The 27954-nt window shown below is 35.9% G+C and overlaps 1 protein-coding gene and 1 pseudogene across 14 annotated transcripts in view; one reads left to right on the top strand and one right to left on the bottom strand.

Annotated features, from left to right (window-relative positions):
- Window positions 1-27954, top strand: part of MLLT10 (MLLT10 histone lysine methyltransferase DOT1L cofactor) — a 259175-nt gene that overhangs the window by 175491 nt on the left and 55730 nt on the right. The window lies entirely within an intron of this gene.
- On the bottom strand, window positions 9262-9905 carry LOC140532791 (ubiquitin-ribosomal protein eS31 fusion protein-like; annotated as a pseudogene).

The following is a 27954-nucleotide window of genomic DNA, read 5'->3' on the forward strand; positions in this document are numbered from 1 at the left end:
TTCTTCGTTATATACTTAGATATGTCCATTTTCCCTCCTTTGTTAGAATGTAAGCTCCTTGTGAGTAGGCATTGTTTCATTCATTGTATTTATATCTTCGGTGCCTAACACATAGTAGGCACTTAATAAATGTGTTGATTAATTGACTCCATTGTGGTTTTCTTTAATTCATACCTCCTATTCCCCCCTCCCCCCCATTATTCTTTTAAAGCAAAAACTGTGGTAGCACTGCATAACAGGTGCAGGGACCATGCCCCCTTTTTGTATGCCAGAGTTCCATAATCCACATTAACCTAGCAGTTAATTTCTATAAATAATACGTATTAGAAAATATGGCTAGAAAGTCATGTCTTGCCTACCCTGCCTTAGCCATTAGAGAGAACAGAGATAAGAATAATGGCAGAGACCCCATGGTAAAAAAAAATTCAGTAAAAAGCAGAAAAAACTTTAGATTCCTTAAGAGGTATTGAATAGACTATTTAAATAAACATGGTACTATTCCATTCACGAAGTATTTATTAAGCACTTATGATGTGTTACTACATACTGGGTATACAAATAGGAAACAGTCCTTACCCTCAAAGAACTTATATTCTAGTGAAGAGGAACCTGCATGCATATACATACATACATACATACATACATACATACATGTAACACTTTTAAAAGTATAAAATATATGTAAGGAAATAATGAGGAAAGATAACTAATAAAGTTACCAGAAATCTCTTAATTACTAAATCTAATGGCGTTTTCTCAGTCTTCATCCTTACTCTGTGTCTCTGACATTGTCAATTATCTACTTTCCTTGATATTCTCTTCACTTTTTCTTTCTTGGGTTTTTTTTTTTTTTTTTGCGTGTGTATGTATGTGGGTACACACACCTATGGTACTATTGTTTCCTGATTCTCTTTATACCTGTCTAATTGGTCCTTCTTAGTTTGCCTTGCTGGATCTTCATTCAGGTTATACTTGAAAGGCTCTTTCCCAGGTCCTCCTCTTTCTGTACTATTTTACTTTGTTATTTCATCAGCTTCCACAGCTTCAAGACGCAGATAATTCTCAGATCCAATTCTAACCTCTGTCTTGACCTCCATTCTCATATCTTCAGCTACCTATTGAATAGGTTGAACTGGACGTCTTAAACTCAACATGAAACCTGATAGCATTATATTTCTCCTCAGATTCTCCTCTTTTCTTAGTTTCCCCATTATTTTTGAGGATACCACCATTGTCACAGTCACCTAGACTCCCAGCCTGGATGTCTTCTTCAACTCATTCTCCATTTCTCTACCCCACTTCCCCATTTCCAAATAGTTGCCAAGTCCTGTTGTTTCAGCCTTGACAACATAACATATACGTGTCTTTCCTGACACTGCAGCCAACCTGGTGCAGCCCTCAAAATGCCTGGACTATTAGAATAGCCTGCTTTTTGGTTTTCCTGCTTCAAGTCCCTCTCTAGTCTGCACTTATTTCTCAAATTAATCTTCCTAACCATATAACCTACCTTATTGATACTCTGTTCAGCAAATCTTGGTGGGTACCTTTCCTTCCAGGATCATATGTAAAATCTTCTATTTGACATAACCTGGCCCCTTCCAACCTTTCTAGCTTTATTATATTCTCTGTATATATTCTGTGATCCGTTGACTTGCTTGCATGGTGTTCCTTTAATACAGCATTCCATTTCTTACTGACCCAGGTGTTTTTAAAATGGGGCAATCAAGAAAGACCTCTTAAAGAAAGTAACGCTTCACCAGAACCTTGAAGGGACTTAGAGTTTCCAGGTGTCACAAATTAGGAACAGAAAACTGTCCAGCCATGAGGAAAAAATTTGTGAAAAGACATAGAAGCATCAGGTGTGGGGACCATAAGTAGGCCAGGTTAGCTAGAGCATGCAGTGGGTGAGGAATTTTTAGTGACCCTAGAAAAGACTTTAAAACCTAGAAGCAACAGTAAATCATTGTTAAGTTCTTGAGCAGCAAAATGAGATGGTCAGTTTTGTGTTTTAGGGATATCAGTTAGGCAGATGTTTAGTGGATGGATTGGAGAAGGGAAACACAGTGCAGGGGCACTAATTTAGCATGCTTTTCAGTTGAGATGTTGGTGGCTCTTCTCAGTGAGGTCGTTAGAAAGTTTCCAGAGGTGGAAACCGACAAACTTTTTCTTCATGAAGGAACCCAAGTTGTGATAGAACTACAGCTTCTGATTGCCTTCTATAGTAATTCCTGCTAATACAATTAAATTGGGATGGACAGTAGAACAGGGCTGAGAAGAGCTGGCTATCATATTCTAACTACAATTGGGTACAAATTATTGAGTTTCATCTCATCTTTGAAATGAGGATACTTGCATTATTTATCTCAGAGGTAGGTATGTTCCTTTCGTTGGATTTTTGCTTAATTTATAAAACAGAGTTACTAAACTAGAGATGAGGGTAACCGAAGTAGGATTTGCTCAGATTTTTGCAAAACCCAAGATGTGTTGAGCCACCTTTAACTTCAAGAAGTGAATTTTTAAGTTTTAAGTGTGAGCATCTACATCTTGGAAATATACTACAAATCAGGGTTAGATTATTGTTTTTCTGATTGTCTAGATTTAAGAAAGTGATGGAGAAAATGTTAATAAAGAGATTGAGTTTATACTTGTGCATACATAGGTTTCACTTTTTCCCAGTGGTTTGTTAAATGTTACCAGGACATACACCTGAGCAAATTTTTTTATAATCTCAACTATTCTTGTGAGTGTTGCATTGTTATTTCTGAAGTCCTTTCCAGCTCCAAAATCGTATTTCTTTTGATAAAAACTTAGCAAAACCTACATCTCAGATTGTATCTCTGAGATCACTTCCAGCTTATAGTCACTGATCCTATTTCAGATTTTTTTTTTATCATTACCTCTAGAAAAAGATCAGGTTTCCATGTCATCAAAATGTAAGATCTTCAAGGACAAGGGACTATTTTGTATTCTTATTGCTTAGCACAATGCTTGGCATATAGTAAATTCTTATTAAATAATTGTTGATGTGATGTAATTCAGTTTTATTTGTCCTTATAGATTCATGGCACAACTGTGTAATTATAATGACTAGACTTTGCCCTTGAGAACAGTAGAGTTAACTTTCAGTTCCTCTCTCTTTGTAGAGATGGGAACTATGAAAGTACAATATTGTGTGTATGGTCACACTGGGTGAGCGATTTGATTGGTTTTGTTGAACTTTTTCCCCCTTTTACAGTTTTTGTTTCAGGGGATGGTTTATGCCATTGGGATGCAGGGAGGGACATATTAGAGTTGAAATTGATACACAATCCAAAGATATCAATAAAGTACATGAAAAACAAAAAGAATCACAATGTAAAGTGTTACGTCCACCATACTGAAAAAATGTTGGTTTTATGGCAAGTTGGATGTACATAAACTTATTTTCTTCCAGACCAGTCATGTACTCCTCCACTCCCTCACCCCCAATTTAACAGGCATTTAAGAGCTTACTTTGTGCCAGTCACCTTGTTAGGTGACAGAGATATTAAAGACAGAAATGAGATAGTTTCTGCTTTCATAGATATAGTAATCTACTGATTTGAAACTAGAATTTGGGTTGACTATTTGTAGGTTGCATCCTTGTTCTTTGTTAAATTTGGTTTGGTTTATATAAGATATTGTTTCATATTTCCAGATACTCTGGGTAAGGTGTTCCTAAGATGTTTTGAAGAGTTTCCCAGCTTTGAGAATTACTGTTTTTTTGACCTAGGTCATTAAGGCTGTTTCTTATGTGTTTATCTCATTATTTCAGATGTTCCAATATGATATATTTACTTCTTTGGTTCTCTCTTTCACTTGTCAAACCCATGCTGTGGAGGGAATTGGTTTGTAGACACCTGAAGTCAAGAATATATTAACTTTGTACTTTTAAATCCTGTTTCTTCTGAATTCCTGGGTGCCCCCTTTACTATTTGTTTCCCTCTGTCATATATAGCATTTTAAAATGTATACTATAATAGTTATATTTTTTTTCTCTTTTTTTTCTTCCATTTTGGTTTCTTAGTCTCCAAGCAAATGTATTCTTCTTGACTTTTGTTAGTGTAATTCATCCTTATCCAAGAGTCCATATCCCTGTCTTTTAAGCTATGGTCCAAAAGATTGAACTTCATCTTTAAGCACCATCCTGTTAGCTAGTCTTTCATGTCTTGCTTACTTGCCCGTTGTCATACAACTAGTAAAATGTTCGAGGCAGGATTTGAACTCTGGTCTTCCTGACTCCAGGCTCAATGATCTATCCACTATACCCCTATTTTCATGTAAATTTTTGCCACCTGATGGGGTACGAAGATAAATACACTCACGCACACTCATGCACACAAACACACTACAAAGCCTTCCATTGATGTACAGTCGGGAGGGGTGGAGGACAAGGCACTGACATCAATAACTGTAATGCAAGCAAGTGTAATTTAGGTAAAATGTAATAGTCTCTAGGTCAGGGGATCTATGAAACTCTGTGGTGGCAAAAATCATTTATTCCAATCTAATTGATTTTCTTTGTGATTCTATGTATTTTATTTTATGCGTAAATGTTGGCACTGCAAACGTGAGAACTTTGTCCACTGCCTGAGGAGATATTCTCTTGGTGGAACTCAATCCATATTATTCTTGACATTCTCAGTATAAATGAAACAGGAAGACAAAATGAATTTGCTACTACTTGGAAATTCTCAAAAGAGTTTTATTTTGTGTATTGACAGCAGGAAACACTTCCTGGGACATTTGGTTATCTTGTTACAGTTATTATAATGAACATTTGCCAAAAAGAAAACTATGAAAATAATTGTAGCTTCTTATACCGATATCCGTTGCAGAGGGTGAGAAGAGGAAGAGAAGTCTATATAGAACTACAAAAGACTATCCAGGTTAGATTAGCATATACTTTAATATTTGGTAATGTGGTGAACATGGGCAGGACAGCAAAAATATGTTGAAAAATATAGCTCAGGATTAAAAAACAAGGAAATAACATTTTTTCCCCCACTGAATATAGTAACTTTACTGATGGTGCAGAGTAACTCTGTTTCTCCTCTTTGCCCTTCCTACCCAAATGGGGTACATTGAGGCAAGGACTGTGTTTGGGGTGTTGAGATCTTTAGAATAGGGAAGTAGGTCATGGACAATAAGTAGATTATGGTTGTGGGCTTCCTAGTGGTGGAACTTCTCTTTGGGGTTGGAATGAAGATCTGTGACTTTGTGTTTTATTCTTTGAAGGTCATATAGAACCTGAGGTTTACTAGATAATTGCTATACCCAGACTCATTGTCACACAAGAAAATTTGCTTGACAAAATGGTCATTAAAAGTAGTACCAGTGCCAGTATCATAGGGAGATAAATGAGAATTGCTATGAAATTTACAGGATTCAGCCTGGTCTTCTGTGTAGCCCAAAATGCTGTTCGAGGATCCTTCTGACCCTTGCTTTTATCACTTTCTTTATAGCATCGTATTTGGCAGGTTTCTCTAGGTGGGAGGTCAGATCCATATAACAGATACATTGGGAATAGGAGCGTAGAAAGTGATGCCCTTAGTATGGTCTTATGTGTGTGTCTGAGACTAATTGTAGCTTTTTTGAGGGGAAGGGAGGGGAAAAATAAAATAAAAAGTGTGTAGCAGAGAACAGAAGAAAACTTATAAGGAAGCAAAGAAAAGCTAGACAGCTTTGAAAACAATGGGTAGTATTTATTATATAGTTTTCTTGAAATGGAAATTTAGTGCTTCATATTGAATCCTCTCACATTCTGTGTACATGGTAACATTTATTTCTTTTCTTATTTTGTATTTAAGTTTAAAATAAATTTAAAAACTAAAAAGAAAAAGTGATGCCCTGTGAGCTTTTCCATTCTATTTAGGGATGACCTTTCCTACAGCCCTAATACCAGTGGAAGTAGAGATGGGATGATGTTTTCAGTCATGTAACACCTGTCACATCACAACTTGTTTTTGGATAATCTACTGTTTTCTGGGTAGTGGTAGTGGCATGGACTATAGTTATGAATCTGCATCCTTCATCATCTTGTGTCAGGGATATGGCTACTGTAGCATTAGATCCTGGCACTGAGCTTGGGCCTAATACAGATTTTTCCAGTGTATAAAAACCACATCTTTGTATCATGAGGAATTTCTTAAAGTCAGATAATTTCTTAAAAGTTATAAGTGCACATGAGCAAAATGTAATCACACCCACACTCCCAACCTATTTCCAAGTAAATGCTTTCTGTTCAATCACACCATCTACTTGAGAACAAAGATCAAAACCAATACCAGATTAGATGAATGAAAACTATGTGGCATACATCTGAAGTAGTCTAAACTGACTCTCTTAAGGAACCCATTGATTTTGAAAAATGGAAAATTAATACAAAAAAATCAACACAGTTGCCACATTCTAAGAAAGTTTAACTGATTAAGATAATCTCTACTGCTAGAAGGCCAAAAGACCCATAAAATGCCTCAGACCTCTGTTTCTTATCTTTGCTCAGCAGAAAGATAGGACAGCAAGAACAATGTTGGTTTGGCATGTAAATTCATTTACAAAATCTTAGGAGTTAATGGAAGCTTTTGAAAAATATTACTGCCTCATAAATCATAAAAAAACACTGGGAGAAAATAAGTTGTAGAAAGCTTAATCAGAAATATAATTCAGGCAGACTACCCTGAGAAGATTAGAGGTTAAACTTGAAGGATCAGAAATGTGAAAGATCTGTCAAGATTTCTGTAATGAACTATTTTTGTGAGTAGTGACATTTATATACCTGGACTTGTAATGTGAATCTCTGATGTACAGTAGTGTGGGAAAGTTGAAATGATACCTTCAGAATCAGAAAGACCAGCTACACTAGCTGCCATATACATAGAAGAGGTCTGTGCTTTAGATTATACAATTTTCAGCATTGATTCTCAAGATTACCTGAAAGGGTGAAAATGTCATGTACTTAGAGTGTTAACTATTCTATTAGCAAAAAAAAGGTATGTAGGGGAGGGTAGTAAGTGGTTAAAAATATCAGTAGCTACTAATCCAATTAGGATTACTACTGTTCCTACTTTCCAATTTTCATAATACATTTACGAGTAATCTATACATGTATTGAGTTAACTAAATTTAATGAAAGTATGCGAAGAGAGGAAGCAGGTTTTCAAAAATAATATTCCACAGTAGATCGTTTCTTGATAGTAATTGCCCATTTCACTGAAAGGTAGAAATAATATAGGAACATGCTTTTCATTAATTTGACAGTTTTCTATTATAAATCATATATTTATCAATATTTTAATGATAATTTTGTGTTTATTGATCTATTGCATATTGTCTGTGTTCGCCCTTCATTTCCAAAGAAGGCCATGACATCAGAGAAATGATGACATGACTTTGCACTTGACTTTGTTTTGAGTGAGGCAGGGCTGTGCAGGTCACCAGCCTCACTTCTCCTCCAGAGCCATCTGAATCCAGTGACCAGATATTCATCAGGATGACTGGAGATGAGCCAGGATGAGGCAATTGGAGTTAAGTGACTTGCCCAAGGTCACACAGCTAGTGGGTGTCAGGTGTCTGAGATGAGATTTGAAGTCAGGTCCTCCTGACTCCTGCACTGGTGCTCTATCCACTGCACCACCTAGCTGCCCTAATTGCATATTAAGATAATGCAAAACAGGGAGACATTTTTTTCCTAACATTTAGGCTGCCCATGTAATTGAAAATGTCCTATGCAGAGTTGAAACAAAAAGAGGATATTCTGTTGATAGGGAGGTTTTCTGAATGTGTCCATTCATAGATGACCTTGTATTAATTGTATCAACTCCAAAATGTTATATAACTTCCTCAATAAATTCACATCCATGAGGAAGACTGAACTAACTCTTCTTACTGGATAAACTTAAGTGGATTAAAAATTCTTTTGCACACTGCTGGACAGTCAGTCAGGTTGAGTCAATCTGTCAAAATTTATATTGGGGACAGATATGGTACCTGTGACTTTATTGGTATAGAGAGTTCATGGATGAAAAAATGCAGGTCAAAATACCAGTGTAGGTCAGTTCTTTTTCTGCAGCTTATATATCTTAGAGAATTGCATAGGTCACTGAGAGAGTAATTGGCTTTTATCTAGGATCACACAGTTGATATATACTGGAGGAAAGAATTGAACCCAGGTCTTCTGGTCTCTAAGGCCTGCTTTTTATCCTCTATGCCATGCTACCTGTCATCATAATTTGAATTTTGTGTGTGTGTATGTATGTATGTATGTAAATGCAGAAATACATGTAATGCTACCTACATTTATATTGTGCGTATTATAGTACATATATATCTACATATATAGTACACATACATATTGCAGAACACTTCTTGCTTGCCCCCTGCCTTATGAATTACAGTTATCTCAATTTTCCACATAAGAAATTGGGGGATTTAAGAGGTTAATAATAATAAGTAAGTTACCTCTCATCACAAGTTAGTATTTGAGATGAGGTTTGAGTATCTGAATCTAAGTACATACCATTCTACCATACCTCTCAGTTATATGTGAAAGTGCGTGCATGTGCATGCTCATTCAGATAAATAGTTTTCTGGTCATAGAAAATGGGAGTCAAGTTGGTTCATTTTGAAAAATACAATTATCCCACACTGCTTGATGTCACAAAAATCCATTGTGTAAATGTCAGTATGCTCCTAGTAATGCTATGTGGGTAGGCATCTTGGAATATACCACATTCTTGTAGGAATCAGGTACCTAAGAGTAATAGAAAGATGATGGATAGGTGAACCTACATTAGTTGCTGTTATCTGTCCAATGCTTGTTTGATTTTGAGAAGTAGTAGAGGAATAAATGCAAAGTCATTTATCATCAATGAGATAGGACAGATCAGTAGCCCAAGTGGTACGTTTCTATCCCTGAGATATTAAATGAATTCTGTTAGTACTACTTGACTCTCCATTGCATGAAAACATACACACATAAGGCCACAGTTTTTTGTGATCTCCAGTTTTTAGAGCTTCATTGATTCATTGATTTTAAAAAGCTGGAGGATTGCATATTTTCATTCTTTTCGTTCCCTTTTATATTGTGATTGCCTGACTGATAGTAGAGAATTCTGGACTTTAGAGATGTCGGGGACCTGACATACCATGAAGTCCAAGCCCTTTGTTTTCCAGATAAGGAATCTGAGACTCAGAGATATTTTCTTGCTTAAGGTCACATAGTTAACAGTTTGTGACTATATATACTGCCAGGTATAATGATTTTTTTAGTTGACTTTTTTTTTTTTTTATTAACAGATACATTTACTTGTCTTCTGACTTGTTGAAGCAGTAGATTAGATAGCACTTGCCACAATAATGTCTGTCAAAATGACTAGCCATAAAGACTCCAGCACCACATTCATCAGAAAGGTACTCATTGAAGACAGCTAATGTTGCCAGGTCTCATCAGCCTTCAGAACAACTAGCTTACCCTTCTTTCTTTAATTGTTTTTTTTGGGGGGAGTGGTATAAGACTTCTTTCTCTTCTTGGCACCACCATGGAGCCTCAGAACAATATGAAGGGTAGACTCCTTCTGAATGTTGTAATAGGACAAAGTATGTCCATCTTTCAGTTTCTTGCTGGCAAAAATCAGTCTTTGTTGGTTAGGGGTAATATCTTCCTTACCTTGTATCTTGGCCTTGACATCTTCACTTGTATCAGACGGTTCAACTTCAAGGCTGATGTTCTTCCCCAGGTCTTCCCCATCAAAGTCTTCAGGAAAATCTGCATGGTGACATTGGCTTCACACATTGATGGCGCTCCAGGTGTAATGACTTAATTATCAATCCAAAGCATTTGCCATTTCTTGCCATACCATGTGATATACCTATGAGTAGACCTCATGGATTAGAGCATATTCTGGATACACTTCAAAGTATTAAAACCTTTTTAAACAAAACTCAGACATCATCTTTATGATAAAACTTTACTAATTAACATGAACAGTTTCAGTCATTTTTGGTGCTTTTTTTTTTTTTTAAAGATGCATCTTCTTCTGCCATGTTGTAGTGGAAAATAGAAAGAAAATGAATAATTTAGACCACCATGCCTTTCATGATGGATGTAATTTAAAGACAATTTAATTTCCATATTTAGTGTGCAGATGAAATGAGTTTCAACAAGCTACCATATAGTTGAATTAGTATTGTGTTGCATTAGTATAATCTAGACATATTTGTCATTTTTCCTAAGTTGAATTATTAAATATTCTTGTTATTTTTTGTTAACATTTAAGGTAACCTATTATATAACTGTTAAATTGAAAAAATATGCGTATATGTAATTTTCTTGTTGTTGCAAAAGTCATATAATCTTTTGTCAGAGAATAGACCTAACTCATACCTCTTTATTGCCCTTAATCTTTATAATTGTTTGCTGGTTGCTGTGATAAAATCTTAGGTTTTTGTTCCCCAGTTACCATAATTTCCACAGTTAGCTGCATGTTACACATGTAACTGTTGTGGTGGTATAATTTCAGGCTTTTCCTTGTCTTTGCTTATATGCACAAATGGATCAGTAACATCACCTCATTTTCTTGATTCCTTATTTTTCATAAAATGCGAACACTACAAAAGTAAAATTAGATAAAGATTTCCTTTAAAAACAGTTCAAGTTCATTGTTTCTCATACTGTTTCAAGGAACCCTGAAACATCTGAAGGTTGTTTGTTTTTTTAAAATTAAAACTTATGTTGTATGTTAATAGGCACTTAAAATAATTTTAGAGAATTTTACTACAAAGGTCCTGCTATACATTTTTTTTAAAACTGAAAGGTTCTACTAATATGGAAAAGTAGACCTCCAGTGAGAAATCATATTGTTTCCCCAGGCAGCCAATATGCTTTTAGAGAACTTTAACTGTTAGTAAGTTTTTCTTTATCTCAAGTTTAAATTTGCCTCTTTGCAGCTTCTATTCGTTTTGCCTGATTCTACCCCCTAAAGGTAAACAGATGCCATTGTGCTGTCTATGTAATAGTCTTTCCACATATTTGAAAAGTGCTATCTATCTTAGTCTTCTCTTATCCAGGGGAAACATTGCTAGTTACTTAAGCAGTTGTCTTTTGTTAAAATATTTTAAATCTGGGGCAGAACCAAGATGGCAGAGTAACAGCCTGCATTTTCTAGAGCTGCTCCTAAGCCTAGCCAAATAACTGTAAATAATGGCTCTAAACAAATCCTGGAGCTGCAGAACCCACAAAATGACGGAGTGAAGCAATTCTCCAGCCCAAGACTTCCTGGAAGGTCACCAAGAAGTGTCTATTGCACCACAGGGGTAAGCAGGGTGCAGTCCAGTGTTGGCCGTTCAGGCATAGACAGGACCTGATCAGGCCTTGGGGAGACTGAATCTCTCTCACCTGTGGTTGTTTCTAGACTTCAGGACCCCAAACTGCTGAGGACAAATTGGAAGGTCAGTGGAAAAAGCCTGTGGGACCAGTGTGGGAGAGTGGAGTGTTCCTGCCCTCAGCCCCAGGGTAGAGGGGGTAGAGGAACGCTCAGTAGCCACAGCAGCAGCATGGGCAGAAACAGCGACTGGAGCTCTAGGCCCACAGATTGGACCTACCCCATCCCCACTAAAGGGAGAGATCTGCCTTGACAAAGAGGTCAAAAATCAAGTAAATGACTGAGGAAATGAGTAAAAACCAAAAAAAAGAATCAGACTATAGAATCTTACTTTGGTGACAAGGAAGACCAAAGCATGCAAACTGAAGACAACAAAGTCAAAGCTCCTCCATCCAAAGCCTCCAAGAAAAATATGAAGTGGTCTCAGATCATGGAAGAGCTCAAAAAGGATTCTGAAAATCAAGTAAGAGAAGTAGAGGAAAAATTGGGAAGAGAAATGAGTGATGCAAGAAAATGATGAAAAATGAGTCAGCTGCTTGCTAAAGGAGACCCAAAAAATGCTGAAGAAAATAACACTGTAAAAAATAGACCAACCCAAATGACAAAAGAGATCCAAAAAAGCCAATGAAGAGAAGAATTCCCTAAAAAGCAGAATTGGCCAGATGGAAAAGGAGGTCCAAAAGCTAACTGAAGAAAATCATTCCTTAAAGATTAGAAGGGAGCAGATGGAAGCTAATGACTTCATGAAAAATCAAGAAATTATAAAACAAAACCAAAGGAATGAAAAATAGCAATATGAAATATCTCATTGGAAAAACAACTGACCTGGAAAATAGATCCAGGAGAGACAATTTTAAAATTATGGGACTACCTGAACTCTATGATCAAAAAAAGAACCTAGACATTGTCTTTCATGAAATTATCCAGGAAAACTTCCCTGATATTCTAGGACCAGAGGGTAAAATATTGAAAGAATCCACCCATTATCTCCTGAAAGAAATCCCTAAAGGAAAACTCCTAGGAATATTGTAGCCCAATTCCAGAGCTCCCAGGTCAAAGAGAAAATGTTGCAAGCAGCCTGAAAGAAACAATTTGAGTATTGTGGAAATACAATCAGGATAACTCAAGATCTAGCAGCTTCTACTTTAAGGGATCGAAAGGCTTAGAATATGATATTCCATAAGTCAAAGGAATCTAGGATTAAAACAAGGAAGCACCCACCCAGCAAAACTCATTATAATACTTCAGGGGAAAAAATGGTCATTCAATGAAATAGAGGACTTTCAAGCGTTCTTGAAGAAAAAGATCAGAGCTAAATAGAAAATTTGACTTTCAAACACAAGAATCAAGAGAAGTATGAAAAGATAAACAGGAAAGGAGGATAAATAGCAAATCATAAGGGACTTACTAAAGTTGAACTGTTTATATTCCTACATGGAAAGATAATATTTGTAACTTTTGAGAGTTTTCTCAGTACTGGGGTAAGTTGAAGGGATTATATACATACAGACAGAGGGTACAGGGTGAGTTGAATAGGAAGGGATGATATCTAAAAACAATAAAATTAAGGGGTGAGAGGAATATATTGGGAGGAGAAAGGGAAAAATGGAGTGGGACAAATTATCTCTTACATAAAAGAGGCAAGAAAAAGTTTTTTTAATGAAAGGGAAGAGAGGGGAAGTGAGAGGGAAAAAATGAACCTTACTCATAACTTGGCTTAAGGAAGGAATAACATTCATACTCAATTTGCTATGAAACTATCTTACACTACAGGAAAGTAGGGTTGAGGGGGATAGAATGGAGGGTGTAATTAGAAGTAAATACTTTTGAGGAGGGATAGGTTCAAAAGATAATAGAATAAGTGAGGGGCAGGATAGGATTCAGGGAAATATAGTCTTCCACAACATGAGTCTTATGGAAGTCTTGCATAGCTATACATGTATAATATATGTTGAATTGCTTGCCTTCACAGTGGAGATGAGTGGGGAGGGAGGAAGGGAGAAAAGTTGGAACTCAAAGTTTTAAAAACGAATGTTAGCAATTGTTTTTACATGAAACTGGGAAATAAGGTATACAGGCAATGGGGTATAGAAATCTAACTTGTCCTCCAAGAAAATAGAGGGGATGAGGATAAGAGAAAGGAAGGGGGTGTGATAGAAGGGAGGGCAGGTTGGGGGAAGAAGTAATCAGAATTCACGAGGTCTTAGGGTGAGGGAAGGGGAGAGATGGGGACAAAATTTCAAACTCAAAATGTTGTGGAAATGAATGTTGAAAACTAAAAATACATAAATTAGTATTTAAAAAATATTTTAAATCTTAACTTCACTGGTAATTTAGGATTATGGCATAATGGCTTTGATACATAGCATTTTACAAAATATTTTTGTCTAAATCATATACAGAAATATTCCTAGCTCATTTTGAGAGGTGAATAAACATGGTAATAGTAGAAACTTACATTTACATAGTCCTTTCAAATTTGCTAAGTATTTTTGTACATTATCTCATTCAGCTTCTCACAGCTATTGGAAGTAGGCACTACAAATATTGTCCCCATTTTTCAGCTCAGAGACATATGTGACTTGTTCATTCCCATGCAGTTTATAAATCTCAGAGTCAAGATTCAAATCCAGTTTTTTTCCTAGCTCTAAGGCTGGAATTCTTTCCAGTCAGTCAGCATATATTTATTGAGGGACTACCATGCATTGGAAATTTAAGTAAAAAGAATGAAACAATTCTTTCTCACAAGAAGTATTCATTCTAATAGGGGAGAAAAGTGATAAATAGAAATACGTACAAAGTAGTTAAATATGAGGTAGTTGTGTTTGGGAGGTCATTAAATAACTAGGATTGAGGTTTTTTTTTTAACTAGAAAATAAGTTGGCCTTGTAGTAGGATGTAGAAATTCACCTTCGTTTTTCCAGGTCTAATAAATTTGGGGCTATATAAAATTCAAGAAAAGAGTTTGCTGATGAAATTTTATAGACGGGTGCTTTACTGCTTTGGTATGGGCCACTTGTACATACCATTATTTCATTAGAGACCTTTGTAATAATAGTCTGGTTTGTAACAGCACTGGTAACTACTTCTTTAGGGCTAATTCATTTTAAGTAGTGAAGTTATTTAAAATTGGAAATGTAGAATCTCATTATTCCTGTCCTATGAATAAGTGAAAAAAAGTAAAGATTGAATGTATTGTATAGAGGCCATTTTAAGGTTTTCTTATTGATTTTTTATTTTTCTAGCCACAGTATTTGAGAATATGTTAAGAATTAGGAAGGCTCTTGAGTGATGGCTTCCCATAGTTGTAATTTGTTCTCATTATGTATTTGAGTGTTTGCTGTGTTCGTAATGTCATGCTGTGAGTCAACTGAAATCTTGAACCATAGTGCATAGTTTCTTCCCTCCAAGAGCTTATAGTTCAGTTGGGGAGGATTGAACTACATATTAAAAAACATTGATGTGAAAGCTACTGTTTGTTTAAGTTCCATTATTAACTGGTACAGAAAAATAGATCTTTATGAATTTATATAAAGCTATTCTAAGCTACTTACCCCAGGTTTTATTTCATTTGTTTTTAATCCCTCCATTTTTTCTAGAAATTCATGTAGTCCTTGTAGACAGTCCTTCGAGTTTCCTCTTAACTGTTGTTGCCAGAGTAGGTCATCTGTATCCTAATTTGGGGGCATTTTTGCATCTACAGTAATTCTTGAGGGCAGCTGCTGTTTTCTTTGGATTCAAGCCTTAGTTTCTGAACTTGGATTTTGTGCCAGGACCACTATATCACCTGCTGAATTTGGGGGTGGAGTCATCACTCATGCTTCATCTTGCCCTAGAACGCCTATTTTCCTGTGCTAACCTCCTCCATGTGCAGGATTAAACTACCTGGAATCTTTGAGATTCAGTGTTGGTTCATCAGGACTCTGCATGATAATTGAGGACAGAGTGCTAGAGGCCTTGGATTCCAGGGGCCAGCCTGGGGTATCCTAGTCTGAACACTGCTTCTGTATCCCTCACTGGCTACTACTGTTCTCCAGTGCCCCTGCAATGGATTTCCAACAACACTGGAGTTTACTATTGAAGACCTGAACTCTTGCTGCCTTAGAAAACAGCCTTGCTGGATTCATGTGTCTCTGGTTGCATTTGGATGATTCCTGGTTGTTTTCCTATGCTGGCATTGGCTTTACTTGCTGGCTCTTTGTTCAGTGGATAGAAGATGCCAGTTATTATAGGTTCTCATTTTATTGTTTCATCATTATTTGGCCTGATAGATTTTTTAGGCTTTTGCTGGAGTAGGTGTGGAGAAACTGATCTGCCTGCTCCTTTTAGGTCATTATCTTGCCTGGAAGTCTCCCCTAGCCTACCTTTCTCATCTCATTTCCAACTATCCTACAACATCTTCTCTTTTGCTTCTCTAAATATTCTATTTATATTTCTCATTCCAAGTTTTACTCATATTGTTCTCATCGTGAGGGTGAGACTGAAACTGGCTCTTGAAGATGGACTAGCATTGAATAGGTACAGAACACCTTTGGTGTCACTGAGTTAAGTGTTAACCCCACCAAATGGAGGGCAATATTGGCCTGGCAAGGTAGTTAAATATAATATTCTTCCATAAAAAGCATTATGAGACATGGAAAAATTTTAAGTTATATAACTCTATGAAAACATTTTTAATGACATACTGTTGAGATGTTTCATTTGCATTTCTTGTCCCTGGCATTTTGTGGATCTGTACTATGACAAGTTACCACATTTCTGGTTTTTCAGTAATAATCACCTTGGATGTAGCTGGAAAGGGATCTGCTTAGGTTTTCCCTAATTTCATGCTTTAGTGGGTTGGTTTGAAAAACTCTGGTATATTTAGATGATCTTCTTTTCATTCTTTCAGAAACATGAAAATTATTGTAAAGCAAATAATTACCTTGTATGTGATCATAAAATATGTTGGACTAAGTTTAGTAGCTAATATGTTGCTAAAGGTTATATACGTACAAACATACATACGTGTGTGTGTAACTATATATACATATGTATATATAATTAAGGAATTATGAGTGTATAAATAAAACCAGTCTTACAATTTTGATCACTTGTAATTGATCAAGCAGTGATACAAAGTAGATGTATTGAGATAGATTCTACTTGTTCACTCAGTGCTATGCATTTCTTTTGTGTGTCTGAATATGAACTTAACATGAAGTCCTTTTTTCTTGTCTCAAAAGCTTTCTCACAGTTGATGAATACTATATTCAATGGAAAGTTATATTAGAATCTTTTTCCAGTGGTTCATTTATCACAAAGGTAGCCTTTTGTGAAGAATCTTGATTGAAAGACGGCATGTTCTATTGATTGGATAAAATCCAGGGCTGCAGTGAGTCAATTGTTCAGTATCTTTAGTACCTTCTGTACCTAACTTTGTAGATTGCCTGCAGGTGGCTGATAGGTCAATAGTTCCTCAGGTTGGTTTTATTATCTCTTTGTCAGAGAAAATGATAATACTGTTGTTCCAGTTTTCTGATACTCTTTTCTCTTTAATTATTTTTGTGAATAGTTCTTCCATTTCTTTTGGGCTTCGTTCATATCAGTGTAGCAGTAATGTTGTCTATGTTAGCTATTTCCCCATTTGCTGTTTGAAGTATTTCCATCTTTCATTGAGATATAGGATTTTTTTTTCTATTTCTGCTTTATAATTTTAGTTTATCTTGTAACTTGTTACCATGTTCTGTGTTTCATAAGATATATAGATGTCAAAGTAACGTGTAATTGAGAAAAAAAAAAAAGATAGGCTCATTTGAGAACAAGAGTACAACTGATAGGCTGACTTTTCCACTGAAGAGAACATCGCATTCTTCCCATCAGGGGGGAAGTTCTTCAGCACTTTGAGTGACCACCTTGTAGAAAATATATGGAATGATTTTACTATGAGCCGTATAAGATGAGCAGGTGGGTATAGATTTCAGCTTTCATTGATAGAGGGAACACCCACATAGATGAGTTTGCAGATCTGTTATCATGCTGGGTTTTATTTTTTGTTTTGTTCTTGCCAATAGATGAAAGGTAGAGAGCATGTGCTTTTGAATTAGAATTATTACTATTAAAAAGTTGGTTAGTGAAATTGCATTTTTATGTGACTGTGCATAATTTTGATAATTTTAAATTCTTCATTTAGTACCAGTTCATATCTCTGTGTCAGAAAGATGGCATTAAACTTTCTGCTAAGAGCTGCTTATCAGCATATTTGCAAATAGGATCTACATTGAAAACTAAAAGAGAACTTAGAGTTCAGTACCTTTAAAGTAGTAGATACTTAATAACCATTTATTGATTAGTTTGTGTAGTTCAAACCCTTTATCTTATTGATGAGAAAAGTCAAGCCCAAAGAAGTGAGTGAATGAATGTAAAAGCATTTATCAGTGAAGGTATAGGGACTTGGAGTTACGGGTAGTAAATGGCAGTTCCAGCTCCTCAGAATCCAGACCCAGAATTCCTTCCTTCTTACCTTGCCACCCACAAGAGAAAGTTATAGAGGAGGTTGATTGGCAACATATATGTGAGGTATGGATTTCCTGTATTCGTAGACTTTCACTAATCTGTTTGTTGAGCACATATTTACACCAGATGTAATTTCTATGAATAGAGCATACACCTTGATTTATTTTCTGATCACTTACAAATTTTCACAGGTCTTTATTAATCTAGGCGTCTAAATATATGCACATACATTTGTGTAGCAAGTAATTGAGGACTAACAGCTAAATATCTTAGTTTGGTATTTAAACTCTTCATAGAATTTCTGGTCAGTAGAGCCACTGAGGCAGATTGCCCAGCTCCCACAGAAAAACACTGAAATTGAGACCATATTTAATAATGATCAAGAAGTCCAGTGAGAATCCACAGTGACTAACTTCTTCCATCCCAAAATGGCTCAAAAATTTGGAAGCCAAAGACCTGGCTGGAAAGGGAGTTACTAGGAACAGTATGTGAGCAGAGGCAAACAAGCCTCCCAGCCAACCAGCACTAGGACAGAGAAATGTGCTCTGTGTCTAGGAGCAGTAAGAACTAAAGGGTCTGATAGAAAGCCCCAGGGTAATTGGAAATCCAGTTTGGAAGCCATGAGAAGCATTATGGAGTCAGGGCACTGACCAGGACACACCAGACTGGCCCTTGGAATCCAAGGTCCTTTGTGCTCTGCTGAGATGCCACCTGAAGATGCAGAGCTCTCTGAATGTTTAATCTTGGAAAGTGGAGGTCACAGGAGCTCAGGACAACCAGGTTTCTGACCTTGGCACAAAGTTCCAATTCAAGATCTAAGACTGGAGAAATGAGTCAATCAAAGACAATATCAGCTGCTATGAAGAATTACTGTTGATTTAGACATGTCCAAAAATCTAACTTAGAAAGAGAAAATAAATTGCAACAATTGCAGATAGAGACTCAAAAGGGAGAAAAGGGACTCTGCAAGAATACCTAAGAAATGAGGAGAATAAAAATAAAACCCTTGGAAGAAAGAATTGGAAGGAGAATAAGTAGCTGAGAACAGAAAATGGTAAACATTAGCTAGTAAGTGAACTCCTTAAAAACTAAAGCAAACCAAGCAAAAATCAATGACCCCATGATAGAGCAAGAAATAAAAGAAAATAAAAATATAAACCCAATAACTATCACTTGGCCTGCAAAGGAGATCAAGAACAGAAAATTTAGGAATCACTTCACTCCCTGAAAACCATGTTTGTTTCTTTAAAGGCCTTGATACAGTATTTCAAAAACTCTTAAATGGAAACTAGCCAAATTTATTAGAACCATAGGAAAAAATTCAAAATAGAACCTGTCTATTACCTTTTAAAAGAAGTTTTAGAAGGAAAAGTCCTAGTACTGCTATAGCCAAAATTGTGAATTCTCATTTCAAAGAAAAACTACTGTAAGTATCCAGAAAAAAACTCAAATAACCACAGTAAGGTCACACAGGACCTGGCAACTTTTACTCAAAACCAGAATGTATCTTAGAATACAGTATTCCAGAAGTCAGAAGACAGGGGCTTACAACCAAGAGTAACTTACTCTGCCCAACTAGGTATAATTCAACAGGGAAAACAAAATATTTGTTTAATGTAATAGGAAAGTTTTAAGCATTCTTGAATAAAGGCTAGAGCTAAGTAGGAAATTTGAAATGCAAACACAAGGATCCAGAGAATCATAGGTGAATTTGTGATAGAAATTGGAAGGTGCTGTATGTTAGAATGTAAGAAGAAAACATTGTGAAAAGAGAAGAAACACATGTTTGTAAACTTTACAACTTCAAAAGTTTGAGGGACTTAAATAAGAAAAACAGAAGTCCTCATAGTGAATTAGTTCTGTTCTGAACATTTAATAGAGGAAAGAAAAAGAATTGTAAAAGGAAGACACTAATGTAGAATGGAAAGGAGGAAAGGCATGGAACTGGCTACTTCTCATAATTGGAGTTCATGGGAAGAAGAATATGTAAATATAAAGGAATGATTGGTTGGGAAAGGAAATGAGGTCAGAAAACCTTATTTTTATTTGAACTAGAAAAAGGGGTGAACACAAAAACATTTTGATGTAGAAATATATTAAAACATGACACAAGGAGTCAAATCTGAAGATACGGAGCAAAGAAAAAATAATGAAGAGAGAAGGCCAATGGCCCCAAGCAAAATAAACTTTCCGATTGTCCAGGGGGAACTAAAAGAGAAAAAGAAAAGAGCTAGAATCTAACAGCCCCAACATCTGGGGAACACCTGAACTTATTTTGGCATATGAGTGAGAAGTGATCAAAGATGATTTCAGGGTTACTGGATAGCACAAACTGATGAAATGAGGAGGACAGTGACTATACAAGGACAACAATGGTGTAAAAAAGAAAAGAAGGAAAGTTCTTAGGAACTCTAATGAAACCAGAGATAAACCAAGTTTCCAGAGGACCTGTGATGTAACCCTAAATGTGTCTCCTGACATGAATTTGTGGCTGAGGCCGCTGTGGTGTGTTTTGTTTGATTTACTATGCTTATTTGTTTGTGGTTCTTCTTTCCACCCCACCCCATCTCTGACCCCCTTTATTTCAGTTTCTAATGGGAGGGAATGAGATTTGGAACACACAGGGAGGTTAGCAGTTGTGATGTCATTGAAACAGTTTTCAAAAGACCCAAGAGGAAAGAGGAAGTTTGGAAGGAAGCATTGACAAAGATAGACCTGAAAGCATTGCATTTTTCTATATTTTTTCATTAAAGCAAGAAATTCTATATGAAATGGATGCATGGTTTCTTTACATTTCTCTTTTATATTTTGTGTATGTGAAAATGCTTATTTTTGGTTAAAATTCGAATTAAAAATAAATTTAAAAAGAAAAAAATAGCCTTTTACACTCTGGTTCTAGCTTACCCACTGTACGCTTATTTTACATTATTCCTGTTTTAAATGTGTTTTGGATTAGTTTAGCTCCATGATGGCCTAAGAATAAGATAGCCAGTGGGATGGTAAAAATTTAGAAAGATTAGGGAACTTGTTTGAGACATATTTATAAGAAACAATTTCTATTTGTTTATAATTGATCCTTGCTAAACCTAAATCCAAGCCCTAATTTGTGGGTCTTTTTTAAAATTGAAAATAGAAAATCACATAACTTCCGAGTTGGTAAAGATCTTAGAGCAGAGCTGCCTAATCTAATCCATATCTATGTAGAAATTTCCTTCTATAGTTTCCCCCAAAGTTAGTTCATTTAACCCTTGTTTGGAGACTTGGTGACATGGAAGCCCACTATTTTATTTTTTAATAATTTTTTTCCCCCGAAGTGAAGCTTACTCTCATCACATTTGGCTTAAGGAGGGAATAACATACTCAATTTGGTATGAGAATCTATCTTACACTACAGGAAAGTGGGGGAGAAGGAGATAAATGGAGTGGGGGGGATGAAAGAAGGAAGGGCAAATGGGAGGAGGGGGTAATTAGAAGTAAACACTTTTGGGGAGGGACAAGGTCAAAAGAGAGAATAGAATAAATGGGCGGGCAGGGTAGGATGGAGGGAAATACAGTTAGTCTTTCACAACATGACTTTCATGGAAGTTATAGGTTATAGGTTACGTGTATAACCTATATTGAATTGATTGCCTTCTCAGGGATGGGTGGGAGGGAAGAAGGGAGAGAAGTTTGAACTCGAAATTTTAGGAACAAATGTTGAGAATTGTTTTTGCATGTGGTAATGAGGTATAGAAATCTATCTTGCCCTACAAGAAAATAGAGGAGATGGGCGTAAAGGGAGGGAGGGGTGTGATAGAAGGAGGGGCAGATTGGGGGAAGGGGTAATCAGAATACACGGTGTCTTGGGGAAGGGGAGAGATGGGGAGAAAATTTGGAACTCAAAATCTTGTGAAAATGAATGTTGAAAACTAAAAATAAATAACATTTTAAAGATGTCAAATGCTAAAAAAAATTAATAATTTTTCCCCAATTACATATAAACACAATTTTTAACATTATTTTGAGTTCCCAATTTTTTCCCTTTCTTCCTCATTCTACCCCCCCACCCCATAAGCAATTTGTTAAAGTTATACATGTGCAATAAAGAAGCCATTGTTTATCCAAGGCCGTCCATCCCACTTTTATACAACTACAGTTTTTAAGGTTTAAGCACACTCACAGTGTGCTTCTTTAAAACATCGTTTCTATTCAATTCTACAACAATAATCATGCGTATATCTTGTGACTTGTTATTAGAGACTGAAATAAAGAATCTTCCACATTCTACTGAGGGGATAGAACATGTGCACAGGTTAAAATGCAAGATAATTTACAGACAACATTGACAGTTGGGAGAGGAAGGGGAGTCAGGGGAGGTTCCACAGAGGAGCTGGTCCCTGAACTAAACTGAATTGTCAAAGAAAGTGTAGATTCCTAGAGGTAGAAGTGAGCACGAAGTTCCTTCTAGGTATAAGGTTCCCGTACAGGGGAACAACTTGTTCAATTTGGCTGGAATATCAAATGTATGAAGGTAAATGTTTGAAAATAAATGTGGGAGTCACTCTATGCCCCCTTAAATGCTAGCTTCAGGAATTTCTATTCTGTCTTTGAAGCAAATTGGGAGACACTGAAGATTTTTGAGCAGGGAAGTAGCATGTGTAGAACTATGCCTTGGGAAGATTACTTTGGCATCTATAGAGAATTGACTGGAGTGAGTAGACTCAGAGCCGGATGTTCAGTTAAGAATCTTTTTGCAGTAGTTTAGACAGAGGGTGATGGGGTCTTGAACTGAGTGGTTCTGTGAGGTGGAAGTAGAAAATGAATTGAAGAGATATTGTATAGGTACAATGAGCAAAACTTACCAGCTTCTTTGGTGTATTGAGTGGCTAAGTGAATGGGTAGAGTTGGGGATTATTTCAAAGGATTGTGAACATGCCTAATTTGGAGGACTTTGGGCCTTAGATTATGTGGGATCTTGGAGCTACCAACTTAGTTCAGACCCTCACGTTCCTGGATTATTGCAACATCTTTCTAATTGGTTTCTCTGCCCTTAGTTTCTCTACTCCAGCCCCTCCTACACATTGCTTCCAAAGTAATTTTCCTTAAAGTGCAGATCTGATCTTCCCATTCTATTACTTGGCCAACTGCATTGGCTTCCTCTTTTCTGTAGGACAAAATGTAAACTCCTGTTCTTAGCTTTTAAAGCCCAATATAGCCTGGTCTCACTCTTTCTTTCCATCCACTTTGGATATTATTCTCTTCCCACCTATTTACACCACATTTTGGATGTAGCTAAACCAACCTTCTATGTTTCTTCCACACAACACTCTTATCCTCCATCTCTTTGCCTTTTGCATTGAGCACCAACCATGCCTGCAATGTTCTTCCTTCTTACCTCTACCACAGAGTCCCTTTCTTCCTTTAAGACACAGCTAAAACACCATCCTCTACATTGAAGCCTTTTCTGATCTCCAACTGCTATTGCTCTCCCAAACTAACTTCTGTTTAACTACTTTGTATATATTTGTATTTATTCAGTTATCTTTATAGTTGTAGATATTTACAAATGTACCTGTTTCCTCCATTAGAGCTCTTGCAAGTAGGAATTATATCTTTGTACTTATATCCCAAGAGCCTAGCTAGTGTAGTGCCTGGCTTAGTACTTAATAGATACTTATTTGATTCATTGATTGATACTGGCCTTAGCAATTAAAAGAATTTTTTGTAATGTTGGTGAGAATAGTTTTATTCTTTTGATAGAATCAAAAGCCAGATTGCAACTTGCTGAGAAGTGGCAAATAAGGAATTTGAAGCTAAAAGTAGAGAATTTTTTTAATGAGAATTTGATTATGAAAGGGAAAGAGCTAGAAGGGTCAAGTAAAGGTGTTTTGTTTTTAAGAGTAAAAGAGATTTGGGCAGATTAGTAGAATTTACAGGAGACCCGTAGTTAAAAAGTGAGAGTAGATCAGGGCAAGTAAGTATTTGTCCCCATCCTTAAAAAGGAAAGATAGATTTGATCCAATTAGGGAAAGGTTTTACTGCCAAATAAAGGAGCTTATAATTAATAATAAAGGAAATATAGGGAACCACTAGAATTTGCTGAATCAGGGAGTAAAATAAATGGTCATGCCTGTGCTTTATGAATATTAATTTGACAGCCTTGTGGAAGAGAGAATGGAAGGAAAAGACTTTAGGCAGGGAAGTTAGTTCATAAGCTCTTGTAATAGCCCAGATGAGATGTGGAGATGGCTTGAACTAGACAGATGAATGTGTGAGTAAAGAAATGGAGACACATAAAGGACATGTTGTCGAACACGTTTAAACTAAAAGATTTGACAAGTGATTACATACATGAAGAAAGGGAAACTTATATGCCAAGAAAAATACCAAGGTTTGCCACTATCTTGGGCAGCAAAGATTTAATTGTGCTTTCAGCAGAAATAAGGAAATTTGGTAGAGGGTTGGGGTGGGAAGGTGGATAGAGAGATAATGAGTTCTGCTTTAGAGATATTTAATTTGAGATGTCCATAGAACATGAGTGTTTTTTTAATTCAGTTTTATTTCTTAGTTTTGAATTCTCTCCTCCTAACCTCACTCATTGAGAAGGCAACAAAAATCTATTACAAATATGTATAGTTATGCAAAACAAATTTCTGCTTTAGCCATGACAGGGAGAAAGGAAGAAATAAGAAAAATAAGCTTTAAGCTTATACTCTTGAGTATATCAGCTCTCCATGAAGGTAAATAGAATGTTTCATCATGAGTCCTTTGTAACTTTGATTGATCGTTGTATTGGTCACAGTTATTAAGTCTTTCAAAGTTTACAGTATTGTTGTTATTGTGTAAATTGTCCTACTGGTTCTGTTCTCTTCACTTTGCATTAGTTATATAGGCTTTCCCAGGTTTTTCTGAAACTATCCTTTCATCATTTCTTATAACAAATAGTATTATATAGTATTCCATCACATTCATAACTAAAACTTGTTGAGCCATTCCCCAGTTGATGAACATCCTTCAGTTTCCAGTTCTTTGCTATCGCAAAAAGAGTTGCTTATAAATATTTTTGTACCTGTCTATGCCTATAAGTAAAAGTACTTGTAGACCTAGTAACAATATGACCACATTAAAAGGTATTCATAGTTTAATAACTTTTGGAGCACAGATCCGAATTGTTTTCTACAATGGTTGTCATTTTACTGCTATACCAACACATACATATCAGTATGACTATTTTCCCACTTCCCTTCCAAAATTTGTCATTTTCCTTTCTTGTCTTCTTTGCTGATCAGTGCCTCAGAGTTGTTTTAATTTTCATTTCTCTAATTATTAGTGGTTTAGAACTTTTTTTTAACATAGCTATTGGTAGCTTGTATTTCTTCATTTGAAAACTGCCTTTTCATATCCTTTGATCCGTTATCAGTTGGGAAATTACTCTTATTTTTGCAAATTTGATGTGTTTCCTATGTTAGAAATGAATCCTCTATCAAAGAAACTTACTGCAAAGATTGTCCCCTAATTTCTGCTCCCATTGATTTTGTTTGTATAAAAACTTTATAATAATTTTATCACATCAAAATTATTCATTTTACCTCCTGTGAACCTATCTATATCTTGTGTGGTCATAAAGTCTTCCACTATCCTTAGATTTTACAGGTGATTTCTGCCAAGCTTCACTGATATCCTTATAATGTCATCTTTTTTGAGCAAATGAATCATGTACCCATTTTGAGCTTATCTTGGCATATGATATAAAATGTTGGTTTCTGGTTTACCAGATAACTTCTGTTTTCTCAGCAGTTTTTTTTGAATAATGAGTTCTTGTCCCTGTAGTTGGGATCTTTGAATTTTTCAAACACAAGGCTACTATGCTGGTTTACTTTTTTTTTTAATTTTAAGTTTCCAAATTTATCTTTTTTTCTATTGTACACTTAATCTAGTCTACTGAGCAACCTCTCATCAGTCCCAAGTTGTTTTTGATGATTATAGATTTGTAGTAGAGTTTGAGGTGGTACTACTAGGTCCCTGTCCTTCTCATTTTAAAATTTTTTATTAGTTTGTTTGATTTTCTTGATAATTTTGTTCTTCCAGATGAAACTGTTATATAATTTTTTGGCAGTTTGGTATGACACTAAATAAGTAAACTAATTTAGGTATCATTGTTACTTATATTGACATTGTTATATTGTCTGAGCAATTAATATTTCTCCAGTTACTTAGACCTGTCTTTATTTGTATAAAGAATTTTTTGTAATTGTGTTCATAAAATGCCTGTATGTATCTTAGCAGGACGACTACCAATTATTTTATACCGTTGGCAGTTATTTTAAATAGAATTTCTCTTTCTTTTGCTTCTTACCCTTTTGCGGGGACAGGGTAACAAATAGAAGTTCTGGTGACTTCTGTGGGTTTATTTTGTATTCTGCAACTTTGCTGAAGTTGGTAATCATTCCAGTTAATTTTTTAGCTGACTTTAGGGTTATTTCAACTATCATATGATCTGCAAAAATGTGATAGTTTTGTTTCTCTTACGTTTATTGCTTCAGTTTCTTTTTTCTTGTCTTATTGCTTATAGCTAACATTTCTAGTACAGTATAAAATAAGTATTTGGAGCAGCTAGGTGGCATAGTGCATGAGCACTTGACATGGAGTCAAGAAGACCTGAATTCAGATCTGGCCTCAGACAAGTGTTAGCTGTGTGACCTTGACCAAGTCATTTAACTCTATTTGCCCCAGTTTCCTCATCTCTTAAGTGAGCTAGAGAAAGAAATGGCAAGCCACTCTAGTATCTTTGCCAAGAAAACCTAAAATGGGGTCACAGAGTCTGACTGAAAAATCACTGAATACCAACGAAAACTGAACAGTTCTGGTGATAATGGATATCTTTGCATCACTCCTGATCTTACTGGAAAAACTTCTAGCTTATCCCTCTTATAGGTAATGCTTCATCTTGGTTTCAGATCAGCACTACTTATCATTTTAAGGAAAGCTCCATTTATTCCTGTGCTTCCAGTGTTTTGAATAGAAATGTGTGTTCGTCCTTTGTTGCCAAAGAAGACCATGCCATCAGAGAAATGATGACATGACTTGCACTTGACTTTGTTTTGAGTGAGGGAGGGCTGTGCAGGTCACCAGCCTCACTTCTCCTCCAGAGCCATCTGAATCCATTGTCCAGATATTCATCAGGATGACTGGAGATGACCCAGGAGGAGGCAGTTGGGGTTAAGTGACTCACCCAAGGTCACACAGCTAGTGAGTGTCAAGTGTCTGAGGTGAGATTTGAAGTCAGGTCCTCCTGATTCCTGCACTGGTGCTCTATCCCCTGTACCACCTAGCTGCCCTGAATAGGAATAGATTTTCTTAGAAGCTTTTTCTGCATCTATTGAAATAATCATGATCTTATTTTGTTTTTCTTTTATTAATATGGTCAGTTGTACTTAACAGTTTTCCTAATTTTTAACCAGCCCTACACTCTCGGTATAAATCCATCTTAGTCATAGTATGTACTTTGTGACATATTGCTTTAATCTCTTTGCTAATATAGTACATAAAATTTTTACATTAATTTTCATTAAGAAAACAATATTCATTGAGGGAATTAGTATATAGTTTTCTTTTGCTGTTTAGATTTACCTGGTTTAGGTATCAAGACCATATTTTTCTGTCATAAAAAGAATTTGGTAGGATTTCTTTTTTTAGCTTTTATTTAGTGTTTTATTTTTCCCTAATTACAAGTATAAACAGTTCTTAACATTCATTTTTTAAACTTCTGAGTTCCAAATTCTCGCCCTTCTTTCCTCCCCATACCCCTCATTGAGAAAGCAAGCAATTCGATATTGGTTGTACATGTGTAGTCATGCACAACATCCATAATAGTCATGTTGTGAAAGAAAATAGACAAAACCTCAAGAAAAATAAAATTAGAAGAATATGCTTCAGGCTGTATTCAGCCACCATCAGTTCTTTTTCCAGGGATGTATAGCATTTTTCATCATAAGTAGGATTTCTTCTCTACCTGTTTTTTTCAAACAACTTACGTAATATTAGAATTAATTGTTCTTTAAATATTTGGTGGAATCCTCTT

The sequence above is a fragment of the Notamacropus eugenii genome, chromosome 3 (genome assembly GCF_028372415.1).
Source record: "Notamacropus eugenii isolate mMacEug1 chromosome 3, mMacEug1.pri_v2, whole genome shotgun sequence".
NCBI classification, from domain to species: domain Eukaryota; kingdom Metazoa; phylum Chordata; class Mammalia; order Diprotodontia; family Macropodidae; genus Notamacropus; species Notamacropus eugenii.